The sequence below is a fragment of the Somniosus microcephalus genome, chromosome 2 (genome assembly GCF_052327205.1).
Source record: "Somniosus microcephalus isolate GS21.2 chromosome 2, FLI_Smic_1.0, whole genome shotgun sequence".
Taxonomy (NCBI): domain Eukaryota; kingdom Metazoa; phylum Chordata; class Chondrichthyes; order Squaliformes; family Somniosidae; genus Somniosus; species Somniosus microcephalus.
In genome coordinates, this window is record NC_140988.1 from 56,546,125 (window position 1) to 56,561,543 (window position 15,419).

Genomic DNA, 15,419 nt, shown 5'->3' on the forward strand with positions numbered 1-15,419 from the left:
TACTTCCGCAATGTGCTCACTCCTGTACTCCCGCACCGTGCTCACTCCTCTATTCCCGCACCGAGCTCACTCCTCTACTCCCGCACTGTGCTCACTCCTCTACTCCCGCACTCTGCTCACTCCTCTACACCCGCACTGTGCCCACTCCTCTACCCCCGCACCTTGCTCACTCCTCTACTCCCGCACCGTGCTCACTCCTCTACTCCCGCACCGTGCTCACTCCTCTACTCCCGCACCGTGCTCACTCCTCTATTCCCGCACTGTGCTCACTCCTCTACTCCCGCACTGTGCCCACTCCTCTACCACCGCACCTTGCTCACTCCTCTACTCCCGCACCGTGCTCACTCTTCTGCTCCCGCACTGTGCCCTCTCCTCTACCCTCGCACCTTGCTCACTCCTCTACTCCCGCACCGTGCTCACTCCTCTACTCCCGCACCGTGCTCACTCCTCTACACCCGCACCGTGCTCACTCCTCTATTCCCGCAATGTGCTCACTCCTCCACCCTCGCACGTTCTTCACTCCTCTACACCCACACTGTTCTCTCTCCTCGACTCCCGCACCATGCTCACTCCTCTATTCCCGCACCGTGCTCACTCCTTTACTCCTGCACCGTGCTCACTCCGCTACTCCCTCACTGTGCTTGCTCCTCTACTCCCGCACTGTGCTCAATCCTCTACTCCCGCACTGTGCTCACTCCTCTACTCCTGCACAGTTTTCACTCCTCCACTCCCGCACAGTGCTGACTCCTCTACTCCCTCACTGTGCTCACTCCTCTACTCCCGCAACTTGCTCACTCCTCCACTCCCGCACTGTGCCCACACCTCCACTCCTGCACTGTGCTCACTCCTCTACTTCCGCACTGTGCCCACTCCTCTACTCCTGCACTGTGCTCACTCCTCTGCTTCCGTGCTGTGCTCACTCCTCTACTCCCGCACTGTGCTCACTACTCTACTCCCGCACTGTGCTCACTCCTCTACTCACGCACTGCTCACTCCTCTACTCCCGCACTGTGCTCACACCTCTACTCCCGCACCGTGCTAACTCCTCTACCCCCGCACAGTGCTCACTGCTCTACTCCCGCACCGTGCTCACTCCTGTACTCCCGCACTCTGCTGAATCCTCTACTCCCGCATTGTGCTCACTCATCTACTCCCGCATTCTGCTCACTCCTCTACTCCCGCACTGTGCTCACTCCTCTACTCCCGCACTGTGCTCACTCCTCTACCCCCGCACTATGCCCACTCCTCTACCCCCGCACCTTGCTCACTCTTCTACTCCCGCACCGTGCTCACTCCTCTACTCCCGCACCGTGCTCACTCCTTTACTCCCGCACCGTGCTCACTCCTCTATTCCCGCACTGTGCTCACTCCTCTACTCCCGCACTGTGCCCACTCCTCTACCCCCGCAACTTGCTCACACCGCTACTCCCGCACCGTGCTCACTCCTCTACTCCCGCACTGTGCCCTCTCCTCTACCCCCGCACTGTGCTCACTCCTCCACTCTCGCACGTTCTTCACTCCTCTACACCCACACTGTTCTCACTCCTCTACTCCCGCACCATGCTCACTCCTCTACTCCCGCACCGTGCTCACTCCTCTACTCCCGCACCGTGCTCACTCCTCTATTCCCGCAATGTGCTCACTCCTCCACTCTCGCACGTTCTTCACTCCTCTACACCCACACTGTTCTCACTCCTCTACTCCCGCACCATGCTCACTCCTCTATTCCCGCACCGTGCTCACTCCTCTACTCCCGCACCGTGCTCACTCCGCTACTCCCGCACTGTGCTCACTCCTCTACTCCCTCACGGTGCTTGCTCCTCTACTCCCGGACTGTGCTCGCTCCTCCACTCCCGCACTGTTCTCAATCCTCTACTCACGCACTGTGCTCACTCCTCTACTCCTGCACAGTTTTCACTCCTCTACTCCCGCACAGTGCTGACTCCTCTACTCCCTCACTGTGCTCACTCCTCTACTCCCGCAACTTGCTCACTCCTCCACTCCCGCACTGCGCCCACTCCTCCACTCCCGCACTGTGCTCACTCATCTACTCCCGCACTGTGCCCACTCCTCTACTCCTGCACTGTGCTCAATCCTCTGCTTCCGCACTGTGCTCACTCCTCCACTCCCGCACTGTGCTCACTACTCTACTCACGCACTGCTCACTCCTCTACTCCCGCACCGAGCTCACTCCTCTACTCCCGCACCGTGCTCACTCCTCTACTCCCGCACCATGCTCACTCCTCTATTCCCGCAATGTGCTCACTCCTCCACTCTCGCACGTTCTTCACTCCTCTACACCCACACTGTTCTCACAACTCTACTCCCGCACCATGCTCACTCCTCTATTCCCGCACCGTGCTCACTCCTCTACTCCCGCACCGTGCTCACTCCGCGACTCCCGCACTGTGCTCGCTCCTCTACTCCCTCACTGTGCTCGCTCCTCTACTCCCGCACTGTGCTCAATCCTCTACTCCCGCACTGTGCTCACTCCTCTACTCCTGCACAGTTTTCACTCCTCTACTCCCGCACAGTGCTGACTCCTCTACTCCCTCACTGTGCTCACTCCTCTACTCCCGCAACTTGCTCACTTCTCCACTCCCGCACTGTGTCCACTCCTCCACTCCCGCACTGTGCTCACTCATCTACTCCCGCACTGTGCCCACTCCTCTACTCCTGCACTGTGCTCACTCATCTGCTTCCGCACTGTGCTCACTCCTCTACTCCCGCACTGTGCTCACTACTCTACTCACGCACTGCTCACTCCTCTACTCCCGCACCGTGCTCACTCCTCTACTCCTGCACTGTGCTCACTCCTCTACTCCCGCACTGTGCTCACTCCTCTACTTCCGCACTGTGCTCACTCCTCTACTCCCGCACTGTGCTCACTCCTCCACTCCCGCACTGTGCTCACTCCTCTACTCCCGCACTGTGCCCACTCCTCCACTCCTGCACTGTGCTCACTCCTCTACTCCCGCACTGTGCTCACTACTCTACTCCCGCACTGTGCTCACTCCTCTACTCACGCACTGCTCACTCCTCTACTCCCGCACCTTGCTCACTTCTCTACTCCCGCACTGTGCTCACTCCTCTACTCCCGCACCGTGCTCACTCCTCTACTCCCGCACTGTGCTCACACCTCTACTCCCGCACCGTGCTCACTTCTCTACTCCCGCACTGTGCTCACTCCTCTACTCCCGCACCGTGCTCACTTCTCTACTCCCGCACTGTGCTCACTCCTCTACTCCCGCACCGTGCTCACTCCTCTACTCCCGCACTGTGCTCACTCCTCTACCCCCGCACTGTGCCCACTCCTCTACACCCGCACCTTGCTCACTCCTCTTCTCCCGCACCGTGCTCACTCCTCTACTCCCGCACCGTGCTCACTCCTTTACTCCCGCACCGTGCTCACTCCTCTATTCCCGCACTGTGCTCACTCCTCTACTCCCGCACTGTGCCTACTCCTCTACCCCCGCACCTTGCTCACTCCTCTACTCCCGCACTGTGCCCTCTCCTCTACCCCCGCACCTTGCTCACTCCTCGACTCCCGCACCGTGCTCACTCCGCTACTCCCGCACTGTGCTCGCTCCTCTACTCCCTCACTGTGCTTGCTCCTCTACTCCCGGACTGTGCTCGCTCCTCTACTCCCGCAATTTTCTCAATCCTCTACTCCCGCACTGTGCTCACTCCTCTACTCCTGCACAGTTTTCACTCCTCTACTCCCGCACAGTGCTGACTCCTCTACTCCCTCACTGTGCTCACTCCTCTACTCCCGCAACTTGCTCACTCCTCCACTCCTGCACTGTGCTCCCTCCTCTACTCCCGCACTGTGCCCACTCCTCTACTCCTGCACTGTGCTCACTCCTCTGCTTCCGCACTGTGCTCACTCCTCTACTCCCGCACTGTGCTCACTCCTCTATTCCCGCACCGAGCTCACTCCTCTACTCCCGCACCGTGCTCACTCCTCTACTCCTGCACTGTGCTCACTCCTCTACTCCCGCACCGTGCTCACTCCTCTACTCCTGCACTGTGCTCACTCCTCTACTCCCGCACTGTGCTCACTCCTTTACTCCCGCACTGTGCTCACTCCTCTACTCCCGCACTGTGCTCACTCCTCTACCCCCGCAATGTGCCCACTCCTCTTCCCCCGCACCTTGCTCACTCCACTACTCCCGCACCGTGCTCACTCCTCTACTCCCGCACCGTGCTCACTCCTCTACTCCCGCACCATGCTCACTCCTCTATTCCAGCACTGTGCTCACTCCTCTACTCCCGCACTGTGCCCACTCCTCTATTCCCGCACTGTGCTCACTCCTCTACTCCCGCACTGTGCTCACTCGTCTACTTCCGCACTGAGCTCACTCCTCTATTCCCGCACTCTGCTCACTCCTCTACTCCCGCACTGTGCCCACCCCGCTAGTCCAGCACTGTGCCCACTCCTCTGCTCCCGCACTGTGCTCACTCCACTACTCCCGCACTGTGCTCACTCCTCTACTCCCGCACCGTGCTCACTCCTCTTCTCCCGCACTGTGCTCACTCCTCTACTCCCGCACATTGCTCACTCCTCTACTGCCGCACCATGCTCACTCCTCTACTCCCGCACAGTGCTCACTCCTCTACTCCCGCACATTGCGCACTCCTCTACTCACGCACTGTTCCCACTCCTCTTCTCCCGCACTGTGCTCAATCCTCTACTCCCGCACCTTGCTCACTCCTCTACTCCCGCACTGTGCTCACTCCTCGACTCCCACATTGTGCTCACCCCTTTACTCCCGCACTGTGCTCTCTCCTCTACAGCCGCAATATGCTCACTCCTCTACTCCCGCACTGTACTCACTCCTCTACTCCCGCACTCTGATCACTCCTCTATTCACGCACTCTGCTCACTCCTCTACTCCCGCACTGTGCCCACTCCTGTACTCCCGCACTGTGCTCACTCCTCTACTCCCGCACTGTTCTCACTCCTCTACTCCCGCACTGTGCCCACTCCTCCACTCCCGCGCTGTATTAACTCCTCTACTCCCGCACTGTGCTCACTCCACTACTCCCGCACTGTGCGCAATCCTCTACTCCCCCAATGTGGTCGCTGCTCTATTCCCGCACTGTGATCACTCCTCTACTCCCGCTCTGTGCTCACTCCTCTACTCCCGCCCCGTGCTCACACGTCTACTCCCGCACTGTGCTCACTCATCTGCTCCCGCACCGTGCTCACTACTCTACTCCCGCACTGTGCTCACTACTCTACTCCCGCACCGTGCTCACTTCTCTACTCCCGCACTGTGCTCACTCCTCTGCTCCCGCACTGTGCTCATCCTCTACTCCCGCAGTCTGCTCACTCCTCTACTCCCGCACTGTGCTCACTCCTCTATCCCCGCACTGTGCTCACACCTCTACTCCCGCACCATGCTCACTCCTCTGCTCGCGCACCGTGCTCACACCTCTACTCCCGCACTGTGCTCACTCCTCTACTCCCGCACTGTGCTCACTCCTCTACTCCGACACTGTGCTCACTCCTCTACTCCCGCACTGTGCTCACTGCTCTACTCCGCACTGTGCTCACTCCTCTACTCCCGCACTGTGCTCACTCCTCTACTCCCGCACCGTGCTCACTCCTCTACTCCCGCACTGTGCTCACTCCTCTACTCCCGCACAGTGCTCACTCCTCTCCTGCCGCACAGCGCTCACACGTCTACCCCCGCACTGTGCTCACTCCTCCACTCCTGCACCGTGCTCACTCCTCTACTTCCGCACCGTGCTCACTCCTCTACCCCCGCACTGTGCTCACTCCTCTACTCCCGCACTGTGCTAACTCCTCTACATCCGCACTGTGCTCACTACTCTACTCCCGCACTGTGCTCACTCCTCTACTCCCGCACTGTGCTCAATCTTCTACTCCCGCACTGTGCTCACTCCTCTACTCCCGCACTCCGCTCACTCCTCTACTCCCGCACTGTGCTCACTCCTCCACTCCTGCACTGTGCTCACTCCTCTATTCCCGCACTGTGCTCACTCCTCTATTCCCGCACTGTGCTCACTCCTCTATTCCCGCACTGTGCTCACTCCTCTGCTCCCGCACTGTGCTCATACCTCTACTCCCGCACTGTGCTCACTCCTCTCGTCCCGCACTGTGCTCACTCCTCTCGTCCCGCACTGTGCTCACTCATCTGCTCCCGCACTGTGCTCATTCCTCTACTCCCTCACTGTGCCCACTCCTCTACTTCCGCACTGTGCTCACTCCTCTACTCCCGCACTCTGCTCACTCCTCTACTCCCGCACTGTGCTCACACCTCTACACCCAAACTGTGCTCTCTCCTCTACTCCCGCACTGTGCTCACTCCTCTACTCCCGCACTGTGCTCACTCCTCTCCTCCCGCACTGTGCTCACTCCTCCACTCCCGCACTGTGCTCACTCCTCTACCCCCGCACTGTTCTCACTCCTCTACCCCCGCACTGTGCTCACTCCTCCACTCCCGCACCGTGCTCACTCCTCTACTCCCGCACTGTGCTCACTCCTCTACCATCGCACTGTGCTCACTCCTCTACTCCCACACCGTGCTCACTCCTCTACTCCCGCACGGTGCTCACTCCTCTACTCGTGCACTGTGCCCAGTCCTCTACTCCCGCACTTTGTTCACTCCTCTATTCCCGCACTGTGCTCACTCCTCTTCTCCCGAACTGTGCTAACTCCTCTACTCCCGCACTGTGCTCACTCCTCCACTCCCGCACCGTGCTCACTCCTCTACTCCCGCACTGTGCTCACTCCTCTGCTCCTGCACTGTTCCCACTCCTCTACTCCCGCACTGTGCTCACTCCTCTACTCCCGCTCTGTGCTCACACCTCTACTCCCCGAATGTGCTCGCTCCTCTATTCCCGCACGGAGCTCACTTCCCTACTCCCGCACCGTGCTCACTCCTCGATTCCCACACTGTGCTCACTCCTCTAATCCCGCACTGTGCTCACTCCTCTACTCCTGCACTGTGCTCACTCCTCCACTCCTGCACTGTGCTCACTCCTCTACTCCCGCACGGTGCTCACTCCTCTACTCCCTCATTGTGCTCACTCCTCTACTCCCGCCCCGTGCTCACACGTCTGCTCCCGAACTGTGCTCACTCCTCCACTCCCGCACCGTGCTCACTCCTCTACTTCCGCACCGTGCTCACTCCTCTACCCCCGCACAGTGTTCACTGCTCTCCTCCCACTCCGTGCTCACTCCTCTACTCCCGCACTGTGCTCACTCCTCTACTCCCGCAGTCTGCTCAATCCTCTACTCCCGCACTGTGCTCACTCCTCTACTCCCGCACTCTGCTCACTCCTCTACTCCCGCACTCTGCTCACTCCTCTACTCCCGCACTGTGCTCACACCTCTGCTCCCGCACCGTGCTCACTCCTCTACTCCTCCACTGATCTCACTCTTCTACTCCCTCACTGTGCTCACTCCTGTACTTCCGCACTGTGCTCACTCCTCTTCTCCCGCACTGTGCTCACTCCTCTATTCCCGCACTGTGCTCACTCCTCTACTCTGCACTGTGCTCACTCCTCTACTCCCGCACTCTGCTCACTCCTCTACCCCCGCACTGTGCTCACTCCTCTACTCCCGCTCTGTACTCATTCCTCTACTGCTGCACTGTGCTCACTGCTCTACTCCAGCATTGTGCTCACTCCGCTAATCCCGCACTGTTCTCACTCCTCGACTCCCACATTGAGCTCACCCCTTTACTCCCGCACTGTGTTCACTCCTCTACTCCCGCACTGTGCTCACTCCTCCACTCCCGCACTGTGCTCACACCTCTACTCCCGCACTGTTCTCACTCCTCGACTCCCACATTGAGCTCACCCCTTTACTCCCGCACTGTGTTCACTCCTCTACTCCCGCACTGTGTTCCCTCCTCTACTCCCGCACTGTGCTCACTCCTCTACTCCCGCACTGTGCTCACACCTCTACTCCCGCACTGTTCTCACTCCTCGACTCCCACATTGAGCTCACCCTTTACTCCCGCACTGTGCTCACTCCTCTACTCCCGCAATGTGCTCACTCCTCTGCTCCTGCACTGTGCTCACTCCTCTGCTCCCACACTATGTTCACTCCTCCACTCCCGCACTGTGCTCACTCCTCTATTCCCACACTGTGCTCACTCCTCTACTCCTGCACTGTGCTCACTCCTCCACTCCCGCACCTTGCTCACTCCTCTACTCCCGGACCGTGCTCACTCTTCAACTCCCACATTGTGCTCACCCTTTACTCCCGCACTGTGCTCACACCTCTACTCCCCCAATGTGATTGCTCCTCTATTCCCGCACGGAGCTCACTCCTCTACTCCCGCACTGTGCCCACTCCTCTACTCATGCACTGTGCTCACTCCTCTACTCCAGCACTGTGCTCACGCATCTACTCCCGCACTGTGCCCACTCTTCTACTCCCGCACTGTACTTACTCCTCTACTCCCGCACTGTGCTCACTCCTCTATTCCCGCACTGTGCTCACTCCTCTGCTCCCCCACTGTGCTCACTCCTCTACTCCCGCACTGTGCTCCCACCTCTACTCCCCCAATGTGCTCGCTCCTCTATTCCCGCACCGTGCTCACTCCTCTACTCCCGAATTGTGCTCACTCCTCAAATCTCGCCTGTGCTCACTCCTCTACTCCCCCAATGTGCTCGCTCCTCTATTCCCGCACAGTGCTCACACCTCTACTCTCGAAATATGCTCACTCCTCTAATCTCGCACTGTGCTCACTCCTCTACTCCCGCCCCGTTCTCACACGTCTACTCCCGCACTGTGCTCACTCCTCTGCTCCTGCACTGTGCTCAATCCTCTACTCCAGCACTGTGCTCACTCCTCTACTCCCGCACTGTGCCCACTCCTCTACTCCCGCACTGTGCTCACTCCTCTACTCCCGCACTGTGCCCACTCCTCTACTCCCGCACTGTGCTCACTCCTCTACTCCCGCACTGTGCTCACACCTCTACTCCCCCATGTGCTCGCTCCTCTATTCCCGCACGGAGCTCACTCCTCTACTCCCGCAGCGTGCTCACTCCTCGACTCCCTCATTGTGCTCACCCCTTTACTCCCGCACTGTGCTCACTCCTCTACAGCCGCAATGTGCTCACTCCTCTACTCCCGCACTGTGCTCACTCCTCTACTCCCGCACTCTGATCATTCCTCTATTCCCGCACTCTGCTCACTCCTCTACTCCCGCACTGTCCTCACTCCTGTACTCCTGCACTGTGCTCACTCCTCCACTCCCGCACTGTGCTCACTCCTCTACTCCCGCACTGTGCTCAATCCTCTACTCCCGCACTGTGCCCACTCCTCTACTCCCGCACTGTGCTCACTCCTCTATTCCCGCACGGAGCTCACTCCTCTACTCCCGCACGGTGCTCACTCCTCGACTCCCACACTATGTCCACCCCTTTACTCCCGCACTGTGCTCACTCCTCTACAGCCGCAATGTGCTCACTCCTCTACTCCCGCACTGTGCTCACTCCTCTACTCCCGCACTGTACTCACTCCTCTATTCCCGCACTGTGCTCACTCCTCTACTCCTGCACTGTGTTCACTCCTCTACTCCCGCACTGTGCTCACTCCTCAACTCCCGCACTGTGCTCACTCCTCCAGTCCCGCACTGTGCTCACTCCTCCACCGCCGCACAGTGCTCACTGCTCTACTCCCGCTCCGTGCTCACTCCTCTACTCCCGCACTGTGCTCACTCCTCTACTCCCGCAGTCTGCACAATCCTCTACTCCTGCACTGTGCTCACTCGTCCACTCCCGCACTGTGCTCACTCCTCTACTCCCGCACTGTGCTCACTCCTCTACTCCCGCACTGTGCTCACTCCTCTACTCCCGCACTGTGCTCACTCATCTACTCCCGCACTGTGCTCACTCCTCTACTTCCACACCGTGCTCACTCCTCTACCCCCGCACAGTGTTCACTGCTCTACTCCCGCTCCGTGCTCACTCCTCTACTCCCGCACTGTGCTCACTTCTCTACTCCCGCAGTCTGCTCAATCCTCTACTCCCGCACTGTGCTCACTCCTCTACTCCCGCACTCTGCTCACTCCTCTACTCCCGCACTCTGCTCACTCCTCTACTCCCGCACTCTTCTCACTCCTACACTCCCGCACTGTGCTCACACGTCTGCTCCCGCACCGTGCTCATTCCTCTACTCCCGCACGGTGCTCAGTCCTCTACTCCCGCACTGTGCTCACTCCTCTACTCCCGCACTGTGCTCACTCATCTACTCCATCACTGTGCTCACTCCTCTACTCCTCCACTGAGCTCACTCTTCTACTCCCTCACTGTGCTCACTCCTCTACTTCCGCACTGTGCTCACTCCTCTACTCCAGCACTGTGCTCACTCCTCTACTCCCGCACTGTGCTCACTCCTCTACTCCCGCACTTTGCTCACTCCTCTACTCCCGCACTGTGCTCACTCCTCGACTCCCGCTCTGTACTCACTCCTCTACTCCCGCACTGTGCTCACTCCTCTACTCCCGCACTGTGCTCACTCCTCTACTGCCGCACTGTGCTCACTGCTCTACTCCAGCATTGTGCTCACTCCGCTAATCCTGCATAGAATCACTCCTCTACTCTCACACTGTGCTCACTCCTCTACTCCCGCACCGTGCTCACTCCTAGACTCCCACATAGAGCTCACCATTTTACTCCCACACTGTGCTCACTCCTCTACTCCCCCAATGTGCTCGCTCCTCTACTCCTGCATTGTGCTCACTCCTCTACTCCCGCACTATGCTCACTCCTCTACTCCCGCACTGTGCTCACTCCTCTAGCCTCACACTGTGCTCACTCCTCAAATCCCGCACTGTGCTCACTCCTCTACTCCCGCAATGTGCTCACTCCTCTACTCCCGCACCTTGCTGACTTCTCTACTCCCGGACCGTGCTCACTCTTCGACTCGTACATTGTGCTCACCCTTTACTCCCGCATTGTGCTAACTCCTCTACTCCCCCATTGTGATCGCTCCTCTATTCCCGCACGGAGCTCAGTCCTCTACTACCGCACTCTGATCACTCCTCTAATCCCGCACTCTGCTCTCTCCTCCACTCCCGCACTGTGCTCACTCACCTGCTCCCGCACTGTGCTCACTCCTCTACTCCCGCACTGTGCTCACTCCTCTACTCCCGCACTATGCTCACTCCTCTACACCCGCACTGTGCTCACTCCTCTATTTCCGCACCTGGCTCCCTCCTCTACTCCCGCACCGTGCTCACTCCTCTACTCCCGCACCTTGCTCACTCCTCTACCCCTGCACCGTGCTCACTCCTCTACTCCCGCACCGTGCTCACTCCTCTACTCCCGCACCATGCTCACTCCTCTACTCCCGCACCTTGCTCACTCCTCTACCCCTGCACCGTGCTCACTCCTCTACTCCCGCACCGTGCTCACTCCTCTACTCCCGCACTGTGCTCACTCCTCTACTCCCGCACCGTGCTCACTCCTCTACTCCCGCACTGTGCTCACTCCTCTACTCCCGCAATGTGCTCACTCCTCTACTCCCGCACTGTGCTCACTCCCCTACTCCCGCACTATGCTCACTACTCTACTCCCGTACCGGGGTCAATCATATCATCGCGCACCGATCTCACTCCTCTACTCCCGCACTGTGTTCACCCCTCTGCTCCCGCACTGTGCTCACTCCTCTACTCCCGCACTGTGCTCACTCCTCTACTCCCGCTCTGTGCTCACTCCTCTACTCCCGCACTCTGCTCACTCCTCTACTCCCGCACTGTGCTTACTCCTCTTCTCCTGCACTGTGCTCACTCCTCTACTCCTGCACTTTGCTCACTCCTCTACTCCCGCACTGTGCTCACGTCTCTACTCCCGCAATGTGCTCACAACTCTACTCCCGCACTCTGCTCACTCCTCTATTCCTGCACTGTGCTCACTCCTCTACTCCCACACTGTGCTCACTCCTCTACTCCCGCACTGTGCTCACTCCTCTACTCCCCCAAAATGCTCGCTCCTCTATTCCCGCACCGTGCTCACTCCTCTACTCCCGAAATGTGCTCACTCCTCTAATCTCGCACTGTGCTCACTCCTCTACTCCCCCAATGTGCTCGGTCCTCTATTCCCACTCAGTGCTCACTCCTCTACTCTCGAAATGTGCTCACTCCTCTAATCTTGCACTGTGCTCACTCCTCTACTCCCGCACTGTGCTCACTCCTCTACTCCAGCACTGTGCTCACTCCTCTACTCCCACACTGTGCTCACTCCTCTACTCCCGCACTTTGCTCACTCCTCCACTCCCGCACTGTGCTTGCTCCTCTTCTCCTGCACTGTGCTCACTCCTCTACTCCCGCAGAGTGATCAATCCTCTACTCCCGCAGAGTGCTCACTCCTGTACTCGCGGACTGTGCTCACTCCTCTACTCCCGCACTGTGCTCACTCCTCTACTCCCGCACTGTGCTCACTCCACTACCCCCGCACCATGCTCAGACCTCTTCTCCCGCACCGTGCTCACTCCTCTACTCCCGCACCGTGCTCACTCCTCTACTCCCGCACCGTGCTCACTCCTCTACTCCCGCACCGTGCTCACTCCTCTACTCCCGCACTTTGCTCACTCCTCTACTCCCGCACTGTGCTCACTCCTCTACTCCCGCTCTGTACTCACTCCTCTACTCCCGCACTGTGCTCACTCCTCTTCTCCCGCACTGTGCTCTCTCCTCTACTGCCGCACTGTGCTCACTGCTCTGCTCCAGCATTGTGCTCACTCCGCTAATCCCGCATAGAATCACTCCTCTACTGTCACACTGTGCTCACTCCTCTACTCCCGCACTGTGCTCACTCCTCTACTCCCTCAATGTGCTCGCTCCTCTACTCCTGCATTGTGCTCACTCCTCTACTCCCGCACTATGCTCACTCCTCTACTCCCGCACTGTGCTCACTCCTCTAGCCTCACACTGTGCTCACTCCTCAAATCCCGCACTGTGCTCACTCCTCTACTCCCGCAATGTGCTCACTCCTCTGCTCCCGCACCGTGCTCACTCCTCTACTCCCGCACCGTGCTCACTCCTCTACTCCCGCTCCGTGCTCACTCCTCTATTCCCGCACTGTGCTCACTCCTCTACTCCCGCACTATGCACACTCCTCTACTCCCGCACTGTGCCCACTCCTCTACTCCCGCACTGTGGTCACTCCTCTACTCCCGCACTGTGCTCACTCCTCTAACCCCGCACTGATTTCACTCCACTATTCCCGCAATGTCCTCACTCCTCCACTCTCGCACGGTGCCCTCTCCTCTACTCCCACACTGTTCTCACTCCTCTACTCCCGCACCGTTCTCACTCCTCTACTCCTGCACCGTGCTCACTCCTCTACTCCCGCACCGTGCTCACTCCTCTACTCCTGCACCTTGCTCACTGCTCTATTACCGCACTGTGCTCACTCCTCTACTCCCGCACTGTGGTCACTCCTCTACTCCCGCACTGTGCTCACTCCTCTACTCCCGCACTGTGCTCACTCCTCTACTCCCGCTCTATGCTCACTCCTCTACACCCGCACTGTGCTCACTCCTCTATTCCCGCACCTTGCTCCCTCCTCTACCCCCGCACCATGCTCACTCCTCTACTCCCGCACCTTGCTCACTCCTCTACCCCTGCACCGTGCTCACTCCTCTACTCCCGCACCGTGCTCACTCCTCTACTCCCGCACCGTGCTCACTTCTCTACTCCCTCACCATGCACACTCCTCTATTCCCGCACTGTGCTCACTCCTCTACTCCTGCACTTTGCTCACTCCTCTACACCTGCACTGTGCTCACGCCTCTACTCCCGCACTGTGCTCACTCCTCTACTCCTGCACTCTGCTCACTGCTCTACTCCTGCACTGTGCTCACTCCTCTACTCCTGCACTTTGCTCACTCCTCTCCTCCTGCACTGTGCTCACGCCTCTACTCCCGCAATGTGCTCACTCCTCTATTCCTGCACTTTGCTCACTCCTCTACTCCTGCACTTTGCTCACTCCTCTACTCCTGCACTGTGCTCACGCCTCTACTCCCGCACTCTGCTCACTCCTCTATTCCTGCACTGTGCTCACTCCTCTACTCCCACACTGTGCTCACTCCTCTACTCCCGCACTGGGATCAGTCCTCTACTCCCGCACTGTGCTCACACCTCTACTCCCGCACTGTGCCCACTCCTCTACTCCCGCACTTTGCTCACTCCTCCACTCCCGCACTCCCGCACTGTGCTTACTCCTCTTCTCCTGCACTGTGCTCACTCCTCTACTCCCGCAGAGTGCTCAATCCTCTACTCCCGCAGAATGCTCTCTCCTGTACTCACGGACTGTGCTCACTCCTCTACTCCCGCACTGTGCTCACTCCTCTACTCCCGCACTGTGCTCACTCCTCTACTCCCGCACTGTGCTCACTCCTCTACTCGCGCACTGTGCTCACTCCTCTATTTCCGCTATGTGCTCACTCCTCTACTCCTTCACTGTGCTCACTCTTCTACTCCTCCACTGAGCTCACTCTTCTACTCCCGCACTGTGCTCACTCCTCTACACCTGCGCCGTGCTCACTCCTCTACTCCTGCACTGTGCTCACTGCTCTACTCTCGCAGTGTGCTCACTCCTCTACTCGCGGACTGTGCCTACTCATCTACTCCCGCACTGTGCTCACTCCTCTACTCCCGCACTGTGCTCACTCCTCTACTCCCTCAATGTGCTCGCTCCTCTACTCCTGCATTGTGCTCACTCCTCTACTCCCGCACTATGCTCACTCCTCTACTCCCGCACTGTGCTCACTCCTCTAGCCTCACACTGTGCTCACTCCTCAAATCCCGCACTGTGCTCACTCCTCTACTCCCGCAATGTGCTCACTCCTCTACTCCCGCACCGTGCTCACTCCTCTACTCCCGCACCGTGCTCACTCCTCTACTCCCGCTCCGTGCTCACTCCTCTATTCCCGCACTGTGCTCACTCCTCTACTCCCGCACTATGCACACTCCTCTACTCCCGCACTGTGCCCACTCCTCTACTCCCGCACTGTGGTCACTCCTCTACTCCCGCACTGTGCTCACTCCTCTAACCCCGCACTGATTTCACTCCACTATTCCCGCAATGTCCTCTCTCCTCCACTCTCGCACGGTGCCCTCTCCTCTACTCCCACACTGTTCTCACTCCTCTACTCCCGCACCGTGCTCACTCCTCTACTCCTGCACCGTGCTCACTCCTCTACTCCCGCACCGTGCTCACTCCTCTACTCCTGCACCTTGCTCACTGCTCTATTACCGCACTGTGCTCACTCCTCTACTCCCGCACTGTGGTCACTCCTCTACTCCCGCACTGTGCTCACTCCTCTACTCCCGCACTGTGCTCACTCCTCTTCTCCCGGTCTATGCTCGCTCCTCTACAGCCGCACTGTGCTCTCTCCTCTATTCCCGCACCTTGCTCCCTCCTCTACC